Below are 26,202 nucleotides of genomic sequence, written 5' to 3'. Positions count from 1 at the left end.
AATAAGTTTATAAAACTGCAGCTTTAGTGGAAAATGTGACAAGATGGTCAAAACTGTCCATAAAGATAATAAAAGAGGAAGAAAAAGTCTGTTTCACACACAGCTAAAATGATAAAGCTCCATTTTACTTGTCCATCTGGCCGGCTTATTGAAATCTATAGCTCAAGTGTTTCTGGTATTGTGCACTGCTTTGAGCAGTGCACAATGCAGAGCATTAGCATTAGCATTAGCAGGACATGCTAACTGTGACTAGCAGCCAGGTTATTTGAACTTTTTTACTCTCTGGTGAATGTTCTGACTGCCCGTGTCCAGCTGCAGGAATCAAACCAATGACACAAAGCACTTTGAAGACATTTCTGCAAATGTTTGACCGCTACATGTATTCTTTTCTGGACTCACCTGCATGCAGATTCCTGTAGTGATGTTACGAAATGTGCTGAGGCTTCGAAGCGTGTGTGGAGTAATGGAGGAGACGGCTTACTTCATTTAGGGGAGGAGCCGAAAATGATGACGTCAGGAGCCTCGCTACCTGGCCGTACCACGTGACTGCTTAAGGAAGCGGTTCAGATTTTGCCGAGAGTACTGACAGGCATATTAAACCCTCAGTCTCCATTTAAAATGTGTTTTTTGATGAAGAAGTCAGTTCAGGGTTTGGATAGAGTTTGGATAGCGTTAATATAGTTTGGAGATAGTTTGTGGAGTTAAGTGAGAGAGAGAGATAGTTTTGAGATTGAGCAGAGTGAGGAGAGAACGATATGCAAGAGGATGGAGCCAGCTTGGAAGAGGAGGATTTCAGCCTGAATGTGTCCATGTCACCCTCTCTGTACGCCTGCTCTTTCCGGCGCCTGAGCTCTCTGAGCTGCTTGGAGAACCAGGGCTTTTGGTTATTGTACCTTGTGATGGTTTTGGTTGGGAGGCAGACCTGCTCACAGAAGCTGATGCAGGAACATACAGTGTCAGAAAAGCTGCCGTTGTCATCCTCAGGGCCCCTCAGTGACTCCCAGTCAGTAGACTCCATGCAGTCCTGAAGCATGTCCCTTGCCTCTGGAGTCCACCTCCTTACTGTAGTCCTGGATGGTTTGGCCCTTCTCAGTTGCTGCCTGTATGTGGGGACCATCTGTATGATGCAGTGGTCGGAGTGTCCAAGGGCAGCGTGGGGGATGGAGCGGTATGAGGGTTTTATGGTGGAGTAGAAGTGGTCCAGTGTGTTGCTGTCCTGCATGGCGCATGTCACCAGCTGTTTGGAGCTCGTCAGTTCCTGGGAGAGGTTACACGAGTTGAAATCTCTCATCACAAGAACTATCGAGTTTGGCCGAGAGGTGGAGAAAAGAGCAGCTGAATCGTTGTTGAACGTGTTCACAGATGTACTTAAATCACTTTTCTGATCACGTTAAGACCAGATGTGAACAGCTCCAGGGCACCGTTAGAACCACTGTGTGTCATTCATTACTGTAAAAATTGTGCATCATCCTTTCCTCTTTCTTTATTCCAAGATCTTCTTCTCCACTTCAGCTTTTGGCTAAATCTAAACACAGCTCACATGTGTTTGGACATTAATAACACAGATCACAGTGACATATGCAACACTTCAGATAAGCAGCTGCTCCAGTATAATTACAGATGCTTAAAATCATTGTTATTTTATAATATTCTTTCATGAACTGTGAGAAGCATTACACAGAGGGTTCATCTCCAAAGCAGGAGTTTTGCTCTGTCTGCAGCCTTTTTATTCTAATGTCAATGACCAGTTCAGCAGGTGTGTCCCTCAGAGGAGCTGGAGGCAGCTGTTCAGGGCTACTTTTTTAGAAGAAGGTTTACTGATTGGAAAGGGGGCTCCTCACGGTGACACTTTGTGGGTAAGAGCCTGAATAAGGGCAACTTCTTCTTCTTGGTTCTTGAAGACGTTTCATCTCTCATCTGAAAGGATTATTCAGCTTTAAACTAGTTGGTGGGAGTATGGACTTCTAAGCATCAGAGTGGTCTTTTACACCAACACGTTGTGCTACATTCAGTTCTTCACTGGCGAGGTTTCAATCTGAAGTTCCCTTAGATCAAAAATGTCCACAACCACACAGATGCAAACAAAAACGTATTCAGACAGAAATATTAACCACTGTAATGAGGTGTAGACTTATTTATTGACCTCCCTGCTTTGTTCACAGAATGTTTTTTCTCTCTCATGATCTAACTTTTCTCCGTCTGTGATATTGACTTTTTTAGCGTGAGGTAAAAAGGATCCACAGGAGTCTGGAGGATGGACACAAATACAGGGAAATGAGAGGTATGCCTGACTGCACTGGGATGTTGTTTCCTCACCTGTGAGTCACTTTGGATCAAAGCATCTGCTAAATGACTAAATGGAAATGACATGAATGTCCATGATGACTGTACAGAAACATTCCAACAGAACTGTGTATATGAGCTATCTTTGTAGAAACTGGATGTTTCAGGCTGTTAGTCTCAGTTGTTTCCCAGATATTTGCCACATAGCTCGCTGTGAAAGCTGCCTTATACTTAACATGTAGAGATATAAAACTGTGGAGCTGATGGATCTAAAAGTGACATGAAATCCCTTAAAGATGATTGTTATTTCAGTGTCAGGGGAAGAAAATCATATCACTATCAGCACATAATGAATGTCCTTGTGTAAATGCTTTGAGAAACGTGTTGAGCATCATGCCCTCACTGTGCATGTGTTCTGTTTCTGAGCTGTAATGTGGTACAAAGACTTCACATGAATTTAGGACGTTTTCCTGCTCCTGTCTCAGTCTCAGTGCACTCTGGATTCATCCTCTGGGAAGCAGAAACATCCACAGGAAACTGATGAACATCTGTCCAACAAAATCAGCGTCCTAATAAGCTGCTGCTAGAAGGACAAAATCCTGACCTGAGATCAGTCCAAGATCTGTCTTTTAAAATGGAATAAAGTGAAATGATGAGGTGAAATCTGCTGAAAGCTGTTAAACAACAAGTGCTGCTTGAAGTGTTTTCATGAAGAGCTCATTAAACTTTTTAAAGGAGGAATGGACTTTATTCCAGCAGCAGCTCAAAGCAGGAGATTCATATTTATCTGGACATTTGAATGAAAACATTCAGTATTAAATTAATGTCTTTAAAATGTCTTGCTTTTATTTATGGTGAATTGAAGTTTCATTTGGATAATTTTCCAGAACAAATCTTTGAAATGTTCACAGTTTTTATCTTTGAACCTTCAGAAAACTTCTCTTGATAAGAAGAAAAAGTTTAATAAAAGTTGAAATAAATGAAGACAGCAGAGAGGAAGAAACTCCCTCAGCTCAGTATGTTTGTGACTCTGTCTGAGATGGAGGTGAAATATGTGAACCTGGGCTGTGGTTTACTGCTCTCTCACAGCCGTTCTGTTTATTCACAGCTGAGAAATCATCTTTCTGAGGATGGCCATAACCTTTATAAACATCACTACTATCTTTATTAATATCCAGAATCACTGTGAATGTTTCTGCTTCTTTCTTCTGGTACCAGTATATCCAGTTTTCATCACACTGGTCAGTTCCACAGCTGAAGGAGACACTGAAGGTGAATGTTGTCAGAACAGCTTTTCAACAACAAGCTGAAGATGTGGCTGTTGTGCTGCTTTTGATTCACAGTCAGTGTAGACAATATGGAAAGTAGAGCTCAGGAGGTGCAGCTGAAGCTTTTGCTTCTTTCATCATTACTTATGGAGATGACACTGAAATGCTTTTGTATTCAGAGCTTTTATTGATTGTTTAAGGGTGACAGCTTCATGACACTTTCTCCAGTCTGACCCTCACTTGGAACACAATCAAACATACTGGGACATGTGGGAAAGGATCACAGTGTTCATACTGTACATATCTGAGAACATCCACAGGAAGACACTTTATCATTTACATGCTGATTCTGTCATTTTAACATCTTTCAAAGTCAGATTTTTACTAGAAATGATGTTATACACTGTATGTTGACACGTAGAAATAATCCCATTCTGCTTGTAAGCAGCTCTGAATAGAAACAACCATAACTACACTGTTATTATTGTATTATGCTGATGCAAGAAAACAGCTGAATGATTGTGCTGGAAACACTGAGAACAGCCCGAAGATGTAGCTGTTGTGTTACATTTGCTTCACAGTCAGTGTAGACAACATACAAAGCAGCTTCAAAGATACTTCCAGGTGAGGCGTGAAGAAAGCAGCTGTGAGCACCGTAACATACAATAAATACATTATTACTGACCTGGACACTGATACATTCAGATTCAGTTATCACATATATATAAAGGATCTGCAGGTCACTGCTTCTGTTTTTATTTACATTTCACACAGCATTCATACAATCCATGTTTCCCACCATTGCCTGGGCTCTATGAACATGTGCTGCATATCATTTACAGTTAAGATCATAAAGCTGAAAAAGAGAGCAGAACAGCACACGTGATGACTGGTGACTGAGAACAGAGCACCATCGCTGCTGACATCACAAGAAGTGATGTAATCACTCATTATGACCTCACAGTTCTGCATGTGTTGCACCCTCAAAATGAACAGCCAAAAACCACGTCCATCTTTGTTTTTGCAACTTTTTAATCCATCCAAACGGTCCACGGTTCAACACAAGCATACGTTTTTTTTAACATGAGCTCACACCAACCCACTTTACTCGTCCTCTTAAAGAGACAGTACCCCCCCTCCAAAGGATCAACACAAACACTGTCAATCCTCAACATACGCAGAAATCCAACCCTGAAACAATAACCACCATATGAATTAACTGCAACACATACAAAGCAAACCATCTCCACACTCCAATCATAACACATGGAAATCACTGTTCCAGTGCGCCCCAGTGTGTTACTTTAGTTTGTCCAAAAGTAAAATCTTCTCTGCCTTCTTTAAAGAGATTTAAACCGTTTTGAACACATTCTTACCTTTCAACCCTGATGCAACGTCTGACCTGCATCAACATTTTCAATTTTGATGTCATGTTTCTGATTTCTTCAGAAAGTGAGAATTAAAACATCAGTTTCATGTTGATCAGAAAACCCTCTGCTTTCAGAAGCCTTGTTTTAGAGAGTCCCAAAACAGAAAAAAGTAGCCTTGACGTCATTGTTTCGTCATCTTGGTCGTGTATATCTCTTTATGCATTTCAGGCCTGTAAAATGCATGCCTGTAAAGCTTTGTAATCTTCCTTCTCATGACACTGAAAAGACATTCAGGCATTGAGAATATCAAGTGATGAAGAGCTTTTCTTCCAGTAAAATCATCTTAAACTGTGCAGCAGTTCAGGCACATAACCATATTTGTCATTTCAAAGTTCAGGCAGCCAGTCCAGCACCCGTACCCTCTTCTTCCTCAGCCAGGCCTTTGGAATGTGTCAGAATGTGGTTTTCCATGGTCTGCTTGAACAATGCTTGGACGTCCCTGGAAAAGATGTGGCCTTGAAGGCAGCATATGTTGCTGTAAAATCTCAGTGAGCTTTTCTGCATTAATGCTGCCATCACAGAAGTGGAAATGAGCTTTGCCGAGGGCCCTGATCCAACCCCATACCATCACAGAGCCTGGCTGCAGGGACTGGTTGCTGACAGCAGGCTGGATGCTGCTTTTGCTCTTTGCTCCATTTCTTCCAACAAAGATCTGGAATACTGATGGGTCTGACCACAGTACACGTTTCCACCGTGTGATGGTCCATCCCAGACGCCTCCGAGCCCAGAGAAGTGGACGCCGCCTCTTTTCTGAAGCTTCTTTTCTGCACAGTAAAGCTTGTGAATGGAACTCTGTATTGTAGTGCTTGACAAAAGTTTCCACAGTAATCCCTTGTCCATGTGCTTCTATCAGCTGTTGATGAATGACGGTTCTTGATGCAACGCCGTCTGAGGGGTCAGAGGTCACGGGTGTCCAGCTTAGGGTTGCTCCCTTGTCCTTTACACTGAAACTCCTCCAGATTCCTTGAATGCTTTAATGATATTCTGCTCTTTAGAGGCAGAAATATGCAAATCCCTTCCAGTCTTTCTCTGAGGAACATTGTTTTTAATCACATTTGAGGACAAACTTTAGCTCCTCTGAACATCTTTTGTGCCAAATCATAATAACTATTTTCTGATGTCTAATTTTCTTTATTACTAACCCATATCACAATTTTTTAAAAACATTTTTCAGACCTGAAACGCAACTAATAAAGTTGAAAAAAACATTTAATATCTTGAGTTTATACCTGCTGGATTTATTCTGGAAGAAAACGTCCTGCCAAAAAAGATGCTCCAGAATGGAAATATTAGAAGTAGATAGATTTATAGTTCCTCATGTAGGATAACAGTCATAAGTCTTTTAAGGTTTTATCATTTGTTATCATTCAGTTTTATTTACATACCATCAAATCGCAACAAATGTTATCTCGAGGCATTTCAACTACAGTCCATTTTAAACTAATTGTAATCCAATTCATTGTAATAAGATTCCAATTAAATCACATTCATTAAAATCCAAGTTGGTCTAATCCGTATAATTTCAGTCAGTTTAAAAAGGCTGTCATTTGATTTTGACATGTTAGATTTAATAATTAATCAATTTCTCCGCCCATTTCGTGAGTGTCAGCCCTGTCGGGACGGCTGGATTCTTTACCAGGAAAAGTGCTACCTGTTTTATGATGAACCCCCAAGTTGGAAGACATGGCCACAAAGTCGAACTTATTGCAAAGACAAAGCTGCAGATCTGGTTGTTATTGATAATCTGCAAGAACAGGTGAGCTATAAAGAGCATAAATGGCATTTTCCAAATTTCCATTTTCTTTTAAATTATTATAACTGATGCCTTTGCTAAAGTGTGAATGATTCCGATGATCCGCCATGTCATGACTTCCAGGAATTTGTCAGTAAAAACATCCGGTATTACCAGAGCCCTAACCATGGATACTGGATTGGGTTAAAAGAAACTGACAACACCTGGTTCTGGATTGATGCAACGCAACGACACTCTTGGGTAAGTAAAAATAAATATTGACCATGACTACGGCCCGGTGCTGAGACAGAAAAAGAAAGGATTTAGTTTTAATGCAAATTCAAAGTATAAACTATTGTTTCACCAGGATTTGATGTCAGCTGTTTGTTTCTTGCAACACTGAACTTGTTTGATTTAATTAAGTGCATTAGCTGTACTATGAATGCTATTAATATTGCTCATGTTTACATTTTAAGGTACTGGGTGGAGCAGGAGACAGGTCAATCAGGTCCATATGCACTGGTTATCCCTAAAAGGAACGCAACACAGAGCTGGGACACATCTGATCATAAATTTCAACTCAAATTCATCTGTGAGATGGAAGCTTTGATCAGGTCAAATTAGTGAACACTGTGTCCGACTTTGTCCTCTTTGTGTCGCATGCATAGCTGCAGACTTGCTTCATCACTTTTGAATAAGAAAATCCAAACATATGTTGATGTATCTGCTAATGCACTTTAGACAGTTTGTGTCCTAATTTGTAAGAATGAATTTTATCACTTTAATGTGTCTTTTTAAAGACTGAATAATATTGTTCTGAATAATGGGACAATAATGAGGAACTTACTTCGACTTGTTCTGATTATAGATTGTATGGTAATTCATTCACATATGGGGGGTGGGTGTAAAAATGGAACTGATGTAAACTGTAACTGAGGCGGGATGTTTTTAAGTCAGTTAATGAAAATAGTTGTGATGTATTTGCCATTTTTTTCAGGGAAATATCCTCGATTGGAAGATAATCGTCATGAAAACGCTTGCAAACTTGTAAAGGCATTGTTAAACTGTTTGTATTGATTAGCAGAGCGCTTTGGATTGTATGATTAAAATTGTGAATTGATTTGATAAACTTGATTGACATTTTATTTTATTTTTTTTTGCACCAGCCTTCAGACGTTTAAATGTCAAGTTACATCTGCAGAGGAAGAGATTTGCCTGACTTTTTAGAAGATACAAGATAAATAATGGCTCTGCACTGTACACCAGTTCATGTTGTGATGTGTCTTTGAAGTGAAATGCCTTCTTAACTTCATGAGTTGCTTCAGCTCATGTGGGTAAATGGACTTGTATAGTGCTTTTCTTGTCTAACTGACCACTCAAAGTGCTTCTAGCACTACATGCACTCACGCTCATACAGCACATCTTAAGTCTACACATAACTACATGCATTCCAACAATGGGTTAGTTCTTTCATACACTGATGGATACATTGGGGATTCAGTGTCTGGAAGCTGGAGTTGAACCACTGACCTCCTGATTGCTGATTCCTCCTGAGCTACAGCCACGCCAGGTGATAAACAATCTCTGTGTTAAAGCCGGGGGAATAATCATACTAAGCATCCTCTGAAGCCATCATGCTCTGCGACACCCAGTTGCTTTGGTTTCCTCTGGTTCTTCCTGTAATTGCATTGCATTCATGTGAAAAAAAACGCGTCCTCTTTCATTTTAAAAAATCTGGACGTTCTTGCTTCACGAACTGTGCAGCAGAACATCAAGACTTTTCTAGGATGTTTGTTAGATACAGATGGTGGGTGTGGTGAATCCACAAATCACCCACTGCAACAGTCGTTGCTCAGGAGAAGCGTGGGGAAAAAAAAATGAATGAAGTAAACGCACTTGTAATAAAATAATACTGATCAGTCTACCTGACGGTGCATTCATAGAAGTGTAAGATGATAGTAACCATGGCATATTTGAAGAAAACATTACCTGAACAGGGACTGGAACCCTGGACCCTCAGATTAAAAGTCTGATGCTCTACCGACTGAGCTATCCAGGCTCTGAATGTGACAGATCACAGTTTAAATGACACTTTTTATAAAAACTCACAACCCAACTGGTTTACTGGCTGATACAAATGTTAAAGCTTAAACCTAACAGTGTGTAGTTTGGCCTTCAGTTTCTAATTCAAGTATCTTTGGGACCTTAGACATCAAACAGTCGTCCATCAGACACGTTTGGAGCCCCAATGAACATCTCTCGCTCTTGTATTTTTGGTGCTTGATCCCAGTTACCATTGTTGGACTCCAGCGGACTCCAGTACGATTCAACTGTCAGAAACGTTGTCTTGGCTTTTTGGTGAAGAGTCCTCTCACATTGGCTGTTCAGAACAGCGAATATGTCTACGAGGAAGTGTTTTCATTGTCTTTGAGAAACCTCGTCATACACAACGAAGAAGATCATAACCCTTGCTGTCTTTAATGTATGTTTTAAGAGTAGCAGAAGTGGAGCAAAGAACACATTAGGTGCATTCCCACTGTAGGAACCTTTTGCAGTTCCTATAACCTTTTCAGAAATAGGGCCGTTTTTTCGTGCATTCGGACATTCAGGAACCAGGGACCACAGCACTCAGTTCCTAGAACCATTTTAGCTCCTTCTCCGAGGTCTTTTCTGGGTTCCACAGGAACATGACGTAGGTGTTTGATGGCTGGTAGCTCCGCCCCTTGTCTGAAATGTTTACTCATGCAACACAGACACAACCGGCACCTGTTTAATAAGTTAAACTTATTAACGTCGTCTCCTTTGTCCGCGGCGCTCTGCTCTCCTTCTTGTCTTCATGAAAAGAAGAAGTATCGCCTGCTGCTCGATTCTTCATCTCCTGAATCTCGCTGTGCGCTCTTCCAGCCTCCGTCTTAGACGCCTGATGTGATCGTCCATGATTAATATCACCGTCATGCAGACCATGAACACGGTGGCCTCCTGACTCTCCATGTTAGCTTCTTGGTGGTGTTGTTTTGTTTTCTTCTCTCCTTACTTTTCACGGGCTTTGTTGTTGAGTGGCGCTAAAGTTACATGTCTGTTGCGTCACATCAATCTCGAAGTGTAGGATTATGCAATGATAGTAACTATGACATATTCAGAGGTAGCATCGCCTGAACAGGGACTGGAACCCTGGACACTCAGATTAAAAGTCTGATGCTTTACCGACTGAGCTATCCAGGCTCTGAATGTGACAGATCACAGTTTAAATGACAGTTTTTATAAAAACACACAACCCGACTGGTTTATTGGCTGATACGAATGTTAAAGCTTAAACCTAACAGTGTGTAGTTTGGCCTTCAGTTTCTAATTTAAGCATCTTTGGGACCTTAGACACCAAACAGTCGTCCATCAGACACGTTTGGAGCTCCAATGAACGTCTCTCGCTCTTGTATTTTTGGTGCTTGATCCCAGTTACCATTGTTGGACTTCAGCAGACTCCAATACGATTCAACTGTCAGAAACGTTGTCTTGGCTTTTTGGTGAAGAGTCCTCTCACATTGGCTGTTCAGAACGGTGAATATGTCTACGAGGAAGTGTTTTCATTGTCTTTGAGAAACCTCGTCATACACAACGAAGAAGATCATAACCCTTGCTGTCTTTAACGTATGTTTTAAGAGTAGCAGAAGTGGAGCAAAGAAGCATTCCCACTGTAGGAACCTTTTGCAGTTCCTGGAACCTGTTCAGGAATAGGGCTGTTTTTTCGTGCATTCGGACATAGAGGAGCTATGGACCACGGCCCTCAGTTCCCAGAACCATTTTAGCTCCTTCTCCGAGGTCTTTTCTGGGTTCAACAGGAACACATATGACGTAGGTGTTTGGTGGCTGGTAGCTCCGCCCCTTGTCTGAAATATTTACTCATACAACACGGACACAACTGGCGCCTGTTTAATAAGTTAAACTTAGACATTGTCTCCTTTGCCTGCGGCGCTCTTCTCTCCTTCATGAAATGAAGAAGTATCGCCCGCTGCTGGATTCTTCATCTCCTGACTCTCGCTGTGTGCTCTTCCAGCCTCCATCTTAGACGCCTGATGTGATCATCCATGATTAATATCACTGTCATGCAGACCATAAACACGGTGGCCTCCTCGCGGGTTTTGTTTTGTTGTTGAGTGTGGCGCTAAAGTAACATGTCTGTCGCTGACGGCTGCGTCACATCAGTCCCGATCAAGGTTCCCGACTCATGTGCGAATCGAAAATGAAACAGTTCCACTGGGGAAGGGCAGTTCTTATAGTTAAATTGGAGGTGTACAGTTCTTAGAACTCTCTGTCCAAATGCACCTATTGGCTTTAAAGTGACCAGTGTAGAGTTGTTCTCTGCATTCATAGAAGTATAAGATAATGCAATGATAGTAACCATGACATATTCAAAGGTAGTATCGCCTGAACAGGGACTGGAACCCTGGACCCTCAGATTAAAAGTCTGATGCTCTACCGACTGAGCTACCCAGGCTCTGAATGTGACAGATCATAGTTTAAATGACAGTTTTTATAAAAACACACAACCCGACTGGTTTATTGGCTGATACGAATGTTAAAGCTTAAACCTAACAGTGTGTAGTTTGGCCTTCAGTTTCTAATTTAAGCATCTTTGGGACCTTAGACACCAAACAGTCGTCCATCAGACACGTTTGGAGCTCCAATGAACGTCTCTCGCTCTTGTATTTTTGGTGCTTGATCCCAGTTACCATTGTTGGACTTCAGCAGACTCCAATACGATTCAACTGTCAGAAACGTTGTCTTGGCTTTTTGGTGAAGAGTCCTCTCACATTGGCTGTTCAGAACGGTGAATATGTCTACGAGGAAGTGTTTTCATTGTCTTTGAGAAACCTTGTCATACACAACGAAGAAGATCATAACCCTTGCTGTCTTTAACGTATGTTTTAAGAGTAGCAGAAGTGGAGCAAAGAAGCATTCCCACTGTAGGAACCTTTTGCAGTTCCTGGAACCTGTTCAGGAATAGGGCTGTTTTTTCGTGCATTCGGACATAGAGGAACTATGGACCACGGCCCTCAGTTCCTAGAACCATTTTAGCTCCTTCTCCGAGGTCTTTTCTGGGTTCAACAGGAACACATATGACGTAGGTGTTTGGTGGCTGGTAGCTCCGCCCCTTGTCTGAAATATTTACTCATACAACACGGACACAACCGGCGCCTGTTTAATAAGTTAAACTTAGACGTTGTCTCCTTTGCCTGCGGCGCTCTTCTCTCCTTCATGAAATGAAGAAGTATCGCCCGCTGCTGGATTCTTCATCTCCTGACTCTCGCTGTGTGCTCTTCCAGCCTCCATCTTAGACGCCTGATGTGATCATCCATGATTAACATCACTGTCATGCAGACCATAAACACGGTGGCCTCCTCGCGGGTTTTGTTTTGTTGTTGAGTGTGGCGCTAAAGTAACACGTCTGTCGCTGACGGCTGCGTCACATCAGTCCCGATCAAGGTTCCTGACTCATGTGCGAATCGAAAATGAAACAGTTCCACTGGGGAAGGGCAGTTCTTATAGTTAAATTGGAGGTGTACAGTTCTTAGAACTCTCTGTCCAAATGCACCTATTGGCTTTAAAATGACCAGTGTAGAGTTGTTCTCTGCATTCATAGAAGTATAAGATAATGCAATGATAGTAACCATGACATATTCAAAGGTAGTATCGCCTGAACAGGGACTGGAACCCTGGACCCTCAGATTAAAAGTCTGATGCTCTACCAACTGAGCTACCCAGGCTCTGAATGTGACAGATCACAGTTTAAACAGTTTAAGCATCTTTGGGACCTTAGACACCAAACAGTCGTCCATCAGACACGTTTGGAGCTCCAATGAACGTCTCTCGCTCTTGTATTTTTGGTGCTTGATCCCAGTTACCATTGTTGGACTTCAGCAGACTCCAATACGATTCAACTGTCAGAAACGTTGTCTTGGCTTTTTGGTGAAGAGTCCTCTCACATTGGCTAGAGTTGTCGTATTGTAGGCAGTAAGTACAGAGAGGGAGTAGAAGTAATAAAACGGGGGCGGCAAGTTCTGAAAGTTAAACTCTGTATCCAGTCTCCATTAATGTTTTTATTTTAAAGTGTTAAGTTGAATGAACCCAGCAAGCTCGGTTACATTGGTGGCAGAGGTGATGTTTTTATATGTTTAGACTTTTGCCGGTCCATGGAAGTTTGCTTGCATTGTGAGTTAGCGCGAGGCTAAGTTAGCATCACGCGGCGTGGAGACATGACCCTGTCAAGTTCAGTTGGTCTCTGTTTGGTGGATCTACCCGCTCCTTTTGCTGGTGACGGAAGCCAGAGTTTCCTTGGCTGGAGGGACGGGAGATGGCGGCGACTACTACGGTGAGCTCGCGAGGATTCCTCCAACCTGTTTGAGCAAGTCTGCGTTTTTGCTGGTCGTGGAGGCATTTCCCGACTATGGAGATTTGGCACAAAGAGAGGAGAAGTTTCGACGCTTCTTCGCTGGTCTGGGTCCTGCTCTGAAAGCTAAGTTCCTTGAACATTGTGCCACTAATCCGGCGGCCGAGGCAGTTGCGCCTGTGGTGGAAGGAGGTGCCAAGCCAGGTCATCCCAGATGACTTCTGGTGCTATTCATCAGATTCAGGAGGAGGTGTCGTCAAGGAGATTTCCAGGGGCAGGAGTCCCAGCCCATGGTGAAGAATGGAGTCACAGTTTCAAAAGTTAAACTCTTACCTACTCAATGACTTCAGTACTTGTAAACCCAAACAAAATGTTCTTGTGAAGAATAGATTGCTGTGGAATTAAGCTTCCATCTACTGGATATTTGCTGAATCTGCAACTGTAGGCCAAGCTGGTCAGTTTCAGGGCAAAGCTCCTGCAACACCAGCTCAACATCAGTCAATGCCATCGGTTCATGTTATCCTTTCTGCTGATTCCTCGATTGCAGATAACAAGCTGAGTATTGGCTGATACCGATGTTAGGACGATATATCTGTGGATCCCTCCATGAATCCATGAAGCTGAAAATGTGTTTCTGAATGAAAGAGGCAGGTATGTGCAGAGTGAACTTTCTGCTCAACAGTGAGTGTTTCTCAGACAGAAAGACACTTTCTATAAAGATACAGAGGAATGAACTGAGCAGAGTGCAGGATGCAGAGGTTCTTCAGTGAATGTGGTGCTGAAGGTGTGGAGGTGGATCAGTGTGTCAGAGGAGTTTATCTTCATGGGATCAGGCAGGAGGAGAAGACCTTGTCATCAGTGAGTTAAACTGCAGTTTAACTCTGCTGTGAACAGCCTGAACAACACTGCTGCAGCTGTAGTTTGTTCAGTGAGTTAAGGGCTCGTAGCTGTGAACCAGTTGATGATTTTAGCTCAGAAAGGCAGTTCATACAGGTCAGTGGATCCACTGCTGGGAAAGACTGCCAGACCTATTAGGCCCAAGTGCATTGTGGGAATGTTTGGCAGCGAGATCTGTCCATGAGATCTACATGAAATCCCGTTTGTCTTAGTGTGGAATTCTAACCTGAGCGACCTTAAGACTCCCCGGGTGGAGTTCCTGGGGTTTAGGTCAGACATGTTGTTCTGACTGAGTGACGCAGAGCTGGATGCCGTCTTTGCAGAAATCCAACTAAGTCCCCCAAACACAGGACACAGAATGATGAAATCATTCCTTCATGCCAGGGGACTGCTGCTGCAAAGTGAGTCTGATATGAAGTGGATCCTTATGTGAAAGTCCTCTGTAAGCTGCATCAGTGCAGTCTCTCTGCTTTGTGTCAAAGAAGCTGTGAATGAACCTTCTTCACATTTAGATCTGATGCATTAGATCTTCTTTTTCTTTGTCCTTCACGCTGGAATAGATGCTTCAGCCGTTTAACTGTTCATCTGTCTGCTGCAACAAACAATGGAGCATCTCCAGTGCTGGAGAGCTTCCTTGGTGCCATCAACACGTCTGGTTTGCCATCACCTGTGCGCTCTGACAGGCTGCTGAGAATACTGAGGTCGCCCATTTCATGGTGGAACAGCGAGGAGAGAACCCAGACTCACACGTTACCGGAAGGAGTTTCCGTATCCAACGGTGAGGTTTCCATAGCGATGTATTATGAGAAAAGCTCTGCAGGAGAGCACATAACGAGTGTTATTATTCCCCAACGTTCATCCTGCTGTTCCTCTGCAGGACTCTCACTGGCCTCATTCACAAACTCTGCTTTGTCCTCCATTACTGACAGAAAACACTGAACAAAGCATGAATGACATCTGTCATCTGCTTCAGAGCCTGTTGTTTTTTCATATTTCCTAAATGTAAAGTATATTTGAGGGGGAAAGACCTTCAGACATGTTTTCCTTCTTCTTATTTCTTGTGTTGGAACTGTTTGTATTTGCAGCAGCATCAAACATTTTCAGACTTAGTTTTTCAGGCGAGTGCTCCACCAAGACCAGATTAGGCTGGACACACATTTCTAAAGCCATCACTGAACTTATGAGCATCAGTTTCCTCATTGTAGAGTCATAACATCCAGCAGCTAGAAGTTCTAATTTAGAGCAGAAACATCTTCTCTTCCTGCTTGGAATGTTTCTCTGAATCATGTCTCTTGTTCTTCCAGGATAGAACGCTGATGGACAGATGTTTCCATTCCAGTCCTTGACCCATTCCATACTCTGTTTCTCAGCCTGGAGAGAGAAGGGCTTTTGACCCCTGATGATGAGTCATCTCTTTGCTCTCCACTGGGCTTTTCTGCCTCAGCTGCAGAGGCAACTTGCCTTCTTCATGGATGCTTGGAACCTTCACGGCCTGAGAGCAGCAGGCAGCCAGTCTCCCCACCAGCTTTGGACATCATTCAGACACCTTCAGGATCCTGATCAGGTGTGTTAAAACAGCTGAGTGCATCATATCAGGAGCCATTATTTAAATGATACATTTAAAAGGCCTAAAATGATTTGGCTAGATTACATAACTTAATGTTTATACTGAGGAGAACTGATTTCATAGCTTCAGTTTAAAACTGCAACTGAAAATGTTTCAGTGAAACATCTGAAGATGCCAAAGCTTTTGTTTAAGTCTCCAGAAAGCCTACAAACTATTGAATAAGCTTAAAGCTGTGATGGTGTTTTATTTGTGTTCAGGTGGAGGCAGACTGTGGGACTGACTGGGATGGAGCACACGGCTCTGATGACCTCGGAGGTGAAACGGACCGAGTTGAAGGAGCCCAAGTGCAGCTTGAAGGACACCTGAGCGAGAACATGGCCAGGTCACCTGACCCCGATGTTCCCTTCATGGATGCACTCCACATCTATGCAGCCGCACCACAGCAGCTGATGCAGCCACAGCAGAACTGGACGAGTTCACCAACGTTCACACACTGCTGGATGGAAAAGTGCACCAAACACTTCATGTTGAATCGTCTTTATTCACCAAACTTTAACATTTGTAACTAAAACTTCAGATTGAAATGTTTGTTCTCAGTTCTCCTGAACTGTTACCAACCTCACACACTTCCAGTTAATGAGGTAAAGCCTTAACATGGCTCACTGCTCCACAGCCTTCAATGAGCAGCATGAAACAGAGGAACAGACTAACTGCTACAACTTTGAAATGTTCACCTTAAAGACGCTCAGTTTCTCACATTATTCACATCAGATCATTCCAAAGCCAAAGTCTGTACTTCTAACAGACGCTTGGAGCTTTTCTCTGAATGTCTGCTAGCTTTGGCTCTTCAGAGGCAGTTTCAGCAGGTCCTGCAGGCTGAGGCTACAGGCGTGGTCATTTCAGGAGGAACTCCTGCATACAGGTGCTGGGGAGGTATACTCCAACCTGTCCACAGCTTCAGGAGTTGGTGCAGTTCCTGAGAGGAGCCCACAGAGACACAGTCAGAAGTATTTAAAGCTGCCAATAAGATGCTGAACATCAGAACTTTCTCAAGTTTACCCAAAGATCAAAGAATCTCTGCTTCACCTGTAAAAAGAAACTGGTCTTTCTGCGGTAAAATAAAACAATGTTTCCATCATGTTACCGGGTAGATTTTCCACCACCAGGTTTCATAAATATGGAGTCAGTGTGAAGAATCAGCAGCAGCTTTAGGAGATGAACATTGTTCAGGTCTGTTTCTCTGAGAGAACATTTACAATCTGAGCATTTTCAGTGTGGTCTCTCAGAAAGCCTGAGCTGCACGTCTCCTCCAGGCTGCTGTGCTCATCCTCACTATCTGGCATCGGCCTCATGATCCTTTTCAGGATGGTCTGAGAAGTAAAAACAGCCTCAGAGGCTGTAAACTGAAATGGTTTATTAACAGAACAGAGCAGCACTTTTATAGAAGCACATTTTATTGGATAGAACATTGGAGGCTTGTAATCTCTGAATGATAGAACTGCAACATGTTCCACTTAAAGCCTTATTCCACTTTTATAAGTACAATCCCAATAAAAGCCCTGCTGGTACTGATGGAAGCAGTCAGCATGTTCAGGTGAGCAGCCTGTGAGTCCACAGCTGGCTGTGCAGATGTTGGAAAAGGACAGCAGCTGGGGCAGGACGCTCTTTGATCATGTTGGGAACACCGCTGTCTTTCAGCCCCTGACGTAGCTGCTTTATTTGTGTTGGTCTCCGTTCGATGACCTACAGAAAGGATCAGAGAGTTTGCAAAGCATCATTTAGATGCAGCTGTTGGTGGAAAAAAGAGACGATTGGATCAGTTTGTTCTGCAGTTAATATACATTCAAATCTTTCTCCACATGTACTTCATTTCATTTTGATTTATTCAGACCGCATGCTGCAGGATTTTCTCTGTTGTCATCATTAATGGGAGGAAGAGCCCAGCTGAAGGCCAGGCTGTTCAGCTCACATCGCTCCGGTGGAGTCGGCTCCCTCTGACTATCAAGCTCCAGTTAACAGCGTGAGGCAGCGTTCCATCACTGATGCGCTCCATGCTTTCTGTGGTAGATCCAAAGTCAACATGTCTGCATGATAGCACCAGAATAATCAGTTCAAGTTCATTTCAAGAAGTTGCATCATGACTAAATACAACGATGACTTGAAGGAACACCCGCTGCAGATGCCACATCAGCAACATCTGGATCAGGGCAGTCAGAAAGCTCAAATACAGCAGACTCCTGGTTACTTCCAACAATAAGCTGCAACATGGATGGGCTCAGTCCAGCGAAGCGAGGAGCTCCATGAATAAAGGAATGTCCTGTTGCCCGTCCAGCTGCTCTGAAAACATCTGCATCTATCAGGCTCTGCAGGTGGGTGGGACCTTGTGATGGTCTGCCCCATCGAACAGAAGAGTTCTGCCAGTGTTCTCTGAGAGGGAAAGAACAAGATAGAATTAAAAGCTGATTTCAGCTGAGACAGCAGCATCATCCTGACAGATTTAACTTTTTAATCGCAGCTGTTTCCAGGAAATATCTACCTCTAATTCTGCTTTCTGTAGTGTCAGAAGAACAGATTTGTTTGAGTCCAAATACCAGATATGAGACCATTTTCAGCTCAAGAATATTTACTTGTGAGAAATAACTAAAAATCTGTCCAAGAGCTTCCACCATGGACCAATGTGCCTTCTGCTGTCATCAGTTTGGAGAAAAAAACAAAAAGGGTGCTTGTCTGGAGTAAATGTCCAGTCACACGTGTTCTCTCTGTTTCACAGACTGTCCTTTGCCATTTGTCTTGTGTTCTCAGAGTGAAACACGAGGTTCAGAGTGGTAGAGAATGTAAAGCTTGTCCTGGCCCGGTGTCAGAGTTACCAGCAAAGCAGACGTGTTCCAGCACAGATCAGCGGTCACAAAAGGTTCTTTTTGCACACCAAACCAGTTCTCTTCATAAGGTTTGTCAGGCCCGTTAGACGCAGAAGCAGTGCAGCGTAAATCTAAAGGTGATAAAATCTGAGTCTACTGGAGAAACAATGCTGCAAACGCTTTGCATCAGATCTGTTATCACTGGTGTGTCCTCAGGTTTCCACTGATACACACGAGGGCTGCTGAGCTTCAAACGAACACCAGTAAATGTGTCCTGGTGGAGGTCGGTGACGTTCACCACCTGCAGAACATCTGGTGCAGAGGTTAGACAAATCTGCACATCAGATCTCTGCAGAGCAAACCGATCGGACACAGGTCAGACAGTAAAAAGCACGCTTCACCGAGTGTCCCTGCAGGGTAACACACCGGAGAGGAATGGGTCACTTTTCCTTCACCACCTGCACCCACAGAATAAACATGCTGTCCACTCATTTTCAGCTTGTTAGCAGGAACAGCAGATGAGGGAACGACAGACCTCGCTGCTCCGGAGTCGACTCAGAAAGAAACAGGCTGGCCAGCAACAGGAGAGTCAGCTGAGGACATTTATGGCTTTTATCAGCATACTGCACAAACGAAGCTTCTAAAGGTTTAAACTTCTTCTCCAAATAAGCCACAGCTTTCAAAATCTCATGGTTGTCATCATGAGCAGGAAGACTTCCTTCATTGTGTGAGCTGTGTGTCTGATATCAGCAGCAATTTACTTCCCTGCAGTGACAGAAAGTGTTTTTCATGCTTTAGGGTCCAGATGTGCAGCATGTGACAGTCCAAAGACGAGGCAAAGAGCCTCCGGCAGGTTCTGCAGACCATCCATCACCATACCTCCCTCAGCAATGATGCCAGTCGACACCGGGTGAAGGTGCAGCTGGTTTGGAGTGAGCTGCACATCTTCACGGGCAACAGCCAGCAGCCCGACAGATACCTGTGCCCAGGTCTCAGTGTCACAATCCTGTGATGAAAGCCAACAAAAACATGACGTTACAGCAGGAAAACGTTGGAAACTGTCACCATGTCATCTGTCCTGCCCACACTGCCTTCCAGCCTTGTGCATTAAAGTAATACTCGGAGGATCTGGGAGTTAACCCTTTCTCCATCATTTTCACAGTGAGACAACATGATCAGTCTCTTTCTGTTCCTGTACACCCAGCAGCTGCCTTTCAGCTCCTAATATCACAGCTCAGCTCAGCTCAGCTCAGCTCAGCTCAAACAATCGCAGTGGATACAAGTCAGTGGCATAATCTGTAAACGTGAACATGATCTGCGCTAAGCTAAGGTGTGATGCTAACAGCTGGAAGCCAGCCGCTGGACTACATCAGTCTAGAAAACATTTAAGATTCTTTTGAGGCATTTCTGCTTTATTTGATAGTGACAGCAGAGGCAGAAAAAGCAGGGGAGAGAGGAGGAAACAAGCAGCAAAGTGCTGCTTTAAGTTAAATTAAGCTGTCGATAAAGCAGCATTCAAAAGCTACAGCACAAAAATGTCTGTGACAGTCTGTAGGAAACACGTGTCGCTGCATTATCTGACAGAGCAGCAAACAAGTTACTGACTGGAGAAACAATCCACAGCTGTGACAGAGAGCAGCAACAGAAGCTCTACAGGGGTTGTAGGCTGTACTTCTATCACATCGGATGTTCTGTAGATTTCTTGGGACGATCCATCTGAGTTCAGCTGAGGCGAGTTGGACCCACGAGGGATGTTCCTGACCAACAATTTGCTCGTCGATTAGTCTAAAACTTAAATTTAGACAAAGTAAAAATATGTCTGAAGATTTAGTCGAGGCCTCAGGACACAGATGCAGGGTCGAGTTCAAAGTCAAGACTGTTTATTCATATAAACAACAGGTTGATGATCTGCTCACAGAGCAAAGAAAGGGGCTGTGAAACTCCTGAGCACTCTCCTCAATAACTATGGAGGAGGAGAGTGCAGCTGTGAAAATGATCAAACCAAAAGCCTCTCCACTCCAGGAGGAAAACAAAGAGCTATTAAAGATAAGAAACTCGCAGCTCTCCTAACGAGGCGGACTTAAACAAAAGAAGCTCTCTCAGAAACAGAGGCACTATGAAACCTTAACAGTTATCTATCAGCACACCTATAACGGCGGCGCAAAGATCCTCCAAGAGCAAAACACAAAATCACTCCACTAACGGAGGGCTATGAAACTAAAACAATTAACCAACGCAAAAGCTCCGCTAACAGAGATGATTAAAAGATTACAGCAAAGATCACTCCAAAAAAACAGAGGAAAAAAACCAGGCTATGAAACTGAGCGTAATAAAACTAAAGCTACGGATAAAGAATAAATTACAACAAAGGATACGCTCGACTGCAGGCTGAAGGAAGCTGTGGCTGTGGAACAAAGAGGCGAGGGTGAGGCTCATGGTGGAAACAACACACTGGCACAAGACAAGGGAGACACAGACTATTAGAGCACAAGAGGAGCCAAGGAGAACAGCTGGAAACACTTTGGAATCAGGGAAGACAATCAGACGCAGACTCAGGAGGAAGGGCAAGGTACCTGAAAGGAGAGGGACGTTAGTGATTTCAAAATAAAACAGGAAATGACGAAACAAGACAAGAATCAAAACTTAAATTGTCACAGATTTCTTTAAAAAAAATCAGAGGTTTAAAAATACTTTTGACAGTAAAATTGCACATTGGAAAACAACTTAGACCCCAAAAAGTGACCAAAGTCCGACTGTGTTTTAAGTACTTGAGGGAACTGAAAAAATGACATTAACATTAACTATCATGGCACAAGAAGCTCTGACAATGAACACATTTTCTTAAAGTCCATGTGTGTGAAATGTTGGGATAATCTGTGTTTATATTTGAGTCACCTTCAAATGAAGAGAAGTTACAACATGAACAAGGGAACCCAGAGAAGGATGCAAGATTTGGATAGCAAGCATTTCCCAGCTGGTTGGCTATTGTCATGCTTCCTGAGCGATTTACACAAGTCAAACAAATTCCCAACATCTGACACTGAAACACATGTTTGGTCCTGCAGTAAACCTGGAGATTAAGAGGGGTTTCCCCTTTTTTATCCTTTCGAAATAAAGAATGAGCAGATTTCTCACTCATTTTGGTCACAGGCCCATTATACGTGACTTACAGTTTATCATAGAGGGAGAAGGACCAGGAGAGGAGCCGTTCATCCCTGCACTCTGTGGGGCTACAGACCGGTGCGCAGCCGCAGCTTCTCTGCAGACTCAGACTGAGTCAAATGAACACGGAGCAAACGACTCCCTGCTCCATGGAAATTTAACTATGGCTGCAGCCCTGACGTTTAATGTACTCATAAACAACTGTTGCTTTCATTCGCGTGACATATTTTTCCTTCACCCACACTGTATTCAAAGTAAAAAAAAAAAAACTTCACCATTTCTTTCAAGGAAAGACAGCGCCAGTGCATTATGAAGCTCATTTATCCTCCTCTCTGCGTCAGACACATTAAAGCTGCGTTCACTGAAAAAACCTTATTTCCACGTTGCAAATTTGAAAGTCCGGCCAAAATGCCATCCTGTCAACTTGGTGAAAACGGAAAACTCGTGCTACAACATTTCAAATGTGGGACTTTCAAAGTAATTAGGCTTTGGAACTGTAAAAAGGTTTTAAGAAAATCACAGGACTATGGTGGGAAACCGCCCAAACTCGCTTTAACCATGGCCCGAACAGGCTAACGTTAGGCCTGTTTGGTAGCTCGCTAACGCTAACGCCAATAAATGCTAACGTTAGCTAGCGAACTCTAACAGTCGTAGCACTAATTAAAACATATTAACGAACATGATTGATAACTTAACTTATTTATTGTTATCCAAAAGAAAGGACAAGACGGCGCAAAAGGGGAGTGAGCAGGCTCCCCTCAGTGACCCGGCCTGTGTGCTGGACTGGTGCGTTGCTGAGCGGGAGAGATGAATATTGCTACTGCGCATGTTTTTCACCAAGTAACTGTCACTTCATAAATAACAATCATAAGTGCGTATTGTTAATAGCCGAGTAAAGTTAACTAGTGTATGTATGTCAGGACAGCTATTGGATTTTACAGAGAATGAGATGAAAAAAAGTGATCCCAGATGCATTTTCTGGCGCTTTTTTTTTTTTTTTTTTTTTTTTAAGGGAGGTGTTTGTCAGCCACCAACCTTGACTTCATGACCCGAACATATCGGGGGAAATACAGACTCATCCCTGAGAGAGGTCAGTATGTATTCGCCAGAAACAGTAGCCCTAATCACTTAATATTACTTGGGCAGCGAACGGTATTTATAGTAGTCTCACCCGCTCTGGTTCACAGTGATGGTGTTGCGGTCAATACCATCTCCATCGGTACACAGCAGATAACAGGGAGGTGAGAAAGTGCACAGGTGTTATTACAAAGTTATTACAAGTGCATTAAAAAGATCTGTACACCATTTTTTGGGTAAATTTTCTCTCCCATGAGTCTTTGTGGAATTCTTTAAAAGTCGCCTTCCAGTTGCCCCGGAAAGCAGGACACGTCACTGTTCTGAACCGACAAGTTAGAAAATGATAGAGAATCCATTGATTGTTCCTCTTTAAGTAATAGCGGAGAAAAGCGGCTCATCACAAAGTCCCATCAGAGAAATTGGTGTTAATGGCATGCTTTTTATCCACAAGGGTAGTTATTTCTAATCGTCAGAGAATTATAGTTGAATTTAGGTTTTTAAAATTCTCTTTCAGGACTTCTTCAGTGAGAAATGACAATGGTTGTGGCAACATCAGCTGATGAAAAAGATTTGCAGCTGGTATGAAGCTTTCAGAAATGTTCCACCCTGACCTCTTTCCGATCTGGGAAGCTAAGCAGGTGGTCAGTACCTGGTTGGTACTTGGATGGGAGACCTCCTGGGAATACCAGGTGCTGTAAGATTTTTCACTTTGCTATAAAAAACTTCACATCCACAATCAGTTCACTGAAAGATTATTGGAACAAATTCTTGACTGAAAGTGACAAATCTTTGATGATCATTAATCACACAAAGCGGAGCTTCTTCTTATGTTCCTATGCAGCTGAGCTCTCATCATGATGATGGTGATGTGTGTAGAAATCCTGCTCTTCAGCACATTTAATTTAACATCCAATAAGGTTTAAAGTTCCCATTTTCAGCTTTGATGCTGGTTCCACATCTCTTACTCTCTGTAATACATCTCCAGGTGTTATTTCATGATGAATACCAGATGCTATAAAACAGACTTGTGGGAGGGAAACAGATGGAAGTTGTACATTTAAGAAAAATGTTCATTAGCCAGCCAACGTTAGAGCGCCAGTGGAAGCTAATATGCTAACATTAAACTTCTTAACATTAGCGCTATAGCTAGCTAAGACGCTAACGTTAGTTAATGCGCTAACATTGAACTTTTTGACGTGGAAGTGATGTGTTTGGCTTTATTCTTGATTTCCCTTCACTCCTACAGTTCTCTAAGTCAGGCAAGTCCAGCAGCTGACCTTATCTCCTCCAGATTAGCCTTGATTTGCTATTAGCTTATGAAGCCATTTTATGTTAAACCAAACTAAAAGGGCGCGATAAGCTAACCTGAGGATATGGTGTGTGTTAGTTATCTCAAGTGTTTCCTTGCAAGCTAAATTAATATTCAATTGAAATGCTGTTTGCATTTTCTGGAAAATGATGTTACTTCCAGATGTGTTGGTTGATGATGAACTGTTCATCTCAAGCGTCTGAACAACTTGAATGTTTTTATTCTCAGATATTTGATACAGAGAAAACCAGAATATTGTGTCAGTCCCACCAAAATGAGACTTTTTGCAATGCATTTGAACAGGACTGTCTTTATCTCTTTCCCTCTCTCAGATAATGATGTGGATGGTGACACAGCCGACTGTGGCCTCACAGACAACACGGTTGGTCCTTTTTCAAGGATCTTTCAACAAGCAACTGAGATTCAGTCTGTTTTTGTCCCAGCAAAAAGAGTCAGTAACATCACTGACTTTAGAGCACGAGCCTCCAGAGGAACGGCAGCAAAGTGCTTCTTCAGCATCGTTCAGGGAAATGCATGAATACACTTTCAGTTGTCCTCCTAAATCACAGCTTGTGTGGATGATCATTTTTTAAGGATTTATTGTTGCTTTGATATATAATCTCACCTAAAATGTCCAACTTAAAAAGTTAGAAGGAAGATATTTTGTAAACTCATGCTAAAGACTGCAAATGCATCATTTATGTACGAGTTGGTAACCTTTGGAGTTGTTAAGTTCAACAAGCGATGAAAATGTTTATATTTTAAGTTAATTTCCACCCAGAAAATGAAAAAAAAAGTACTTTCCAGCTGTGTAACTGGTGTGGGACTGCCTGCTGCTTTTGACATCCCATCATTCCCCAGAAATCTGCAACAGAACTTGACGACTAAGAACCGTGTCAGAAAAGCCCAAAGGATTGACCCACAGTAATCAGAGTCCTCTGTGAAGGTGGCGCACAGAATACAGTGTAAGTTTGTAGCCTCCCAGCATCGGCTATACATCTGATGAATGGCTTTTGTTCGTCTGTTTTCACACTAACACAGATGTGCAGCAGGCTGCTTCTTCAACTGTTGGTTCTTTGCTTTGTTTTGGCTCTCTCTGTTTCTCTGTTTCACATTTCCTTAAATCTAAAGTTCTCTTGATTTTTTTACAGTGTAAACACGTTGATACAGAAGCAACAATTCTCTTATTTGTAGTGCAATACTTTACTGTAAACCTTAAAAGGCATATTCATGTTTAAAGTTAAAATAACATCCAAGTTCAGCATGTTTCCCTCTTCAAATGGCTTCCACCAAGTTAGCATTGTGGTTGGTGCTGCTCAGCCAGTTCTTCTGGGCCTGGGCCATTCAGCCTGTTACCATCTCAGGGTCCTGTAGTCGCCCTTTATTGTGTAGAAGCTGATGACATGAACCATATGTTACTGTGCAGCAGTCTCATCTGAGAGCATTTGTTGGGCCTTCACTCGTCTCAGCGTCTGTTCAGCAGTTGTGTATCGAACTTGTTTTGGATTTCAACCAAAGTATCACATGTTCAGGTGAGTTTTCTGCTCCGTATTTTATTCTTTATGCAGTTCACTGATCATCCTGAACATGTTATTCAAGTGCCAGTTCCCTTTCTGCTGTTTAAAGGATCTTATAGAAGTTCATAAGATGAAAACATAGATGCTGCATTTGAAGTGTTTTCTGTTTGTTGGGAATTTGCTGCTCTTCATTGATCAGCTTTTTTTTAAACTTAATTTTGGGTAATAAATAAATTTATACGACATTAGTTCCAACCAGTCACTTCTGACAGGTGGGAATTAATTACTGTTACATTGTGAAATGAGTTCAAAGTTCCTGCAGCTTCCAGCTGAGTTCGCTGATGTCCTGATTCAAAGCTGGAATGATGTAAAGTTTTTGTCTCTTTAGCTTCCAGCTGAGCTGGAGAAAGCAAAGATTAAAAGTTTGCATCATGTTACATTTGAAGTTATTGGAACTTATTGTGGAGTTACCCATGATCAGGATTTACAGTTGTTACAGTTTCAAGTCTCTATAACTTACAGTTTAGTTTGGAAAAATTGGGATTCAGAGTTGATGCAACGTGAAATTTTCAGTAAGTGTGCAGCAGAAGTTTGTGAACCTGGTTGCTGTGTTTGCAGCCTCCTGCGTCTCCATCCTGCTGAGTCTGCTGTCTGCCGTCTGTGTGCTGAGATCCAAGCTGAGGCAGGCAGACGGTGCAGAGGCCCTGCAGGCGGGGC

General features: G+C 42.7%; 2 protein-coding genes and 4 non-coding genes across 6 annotated transcripts in view; 1 reads left to right on the top strand and 5 right to left on the bottom strand.

The window, feature by feature from the left end:
- The window catches only part of LOC140292462 (NLR family CARD domain-containing protein 3-like), a 596,771-nt gene that overhangs the window by 201,532 nt on the left and 369,037 nt on the right, over window positions 1–26,202 (bottom strand). The gene's annotated exons all lie outside the window — the stretch shown is intronic.
- Window positions 1–26,202, top strand: part of LOC140291480 (NACHT, LRR and PYD domains-containing protein 3-like) — a 227,820-nt gene that overhangs the window by 71,041 nt on the left and 130,577 nt on the right. The window lies entirely within an intron of this gene.
- On the bottom strand, window positions 8,700–8,772 carry trnak-uuu (transfer RNA lysine (anticodon UUU)). Its single transcript has one exon. It is a non-coding gene; the product is annotated as a tRNA-Lys (tRNA).
- On the bottom strand, window positions 9,863–9,935 carry trnak-uuu (transfer RNA lysine (anticodon UUU)). Its single transcript has one exon. It is a non-coding gene; the product is annotated as a tRNA-Lys (tRNA).
- On the bottom strand, window positions 11,133–11,205 carry trnak-uuu (transfer RNA lysine (anticodon UUU)). Its single transcript has one exon. It is a non-coding gene; the product is annotated as a tRNA-Lys (tRNA).
- On the bottom strand, window positions 12,403–12,475 carry trnak-uuu (transfer RNA lysine (anticodon UUU)). The gene has a single exon. It is a non-coding gene; the product is annotated as a tRNA-Lys (tRNA).

This window comes from Leuresthes tenuis, unplaced genomic scaffold, assembly GCF_036924035.1.
Source record: "Leuresthes tenuis unplaced genomic scaffold, fLeuTen1.0.hap1 SCAF_1, whole genome shotgun sequence".
NCBI classification, from domain to species: Eukaryota; Metazoa; Chordata; class Actinopteri; order Atheriniformes; family Atherinopsidae; genus Leuresthes; species Leuresthes tenuis.
The sequence above is the reverse complement of the archived record's forward strand: the minus strand, read 5'-3'. Positions and strand labels throughout refer to the sequence as shown.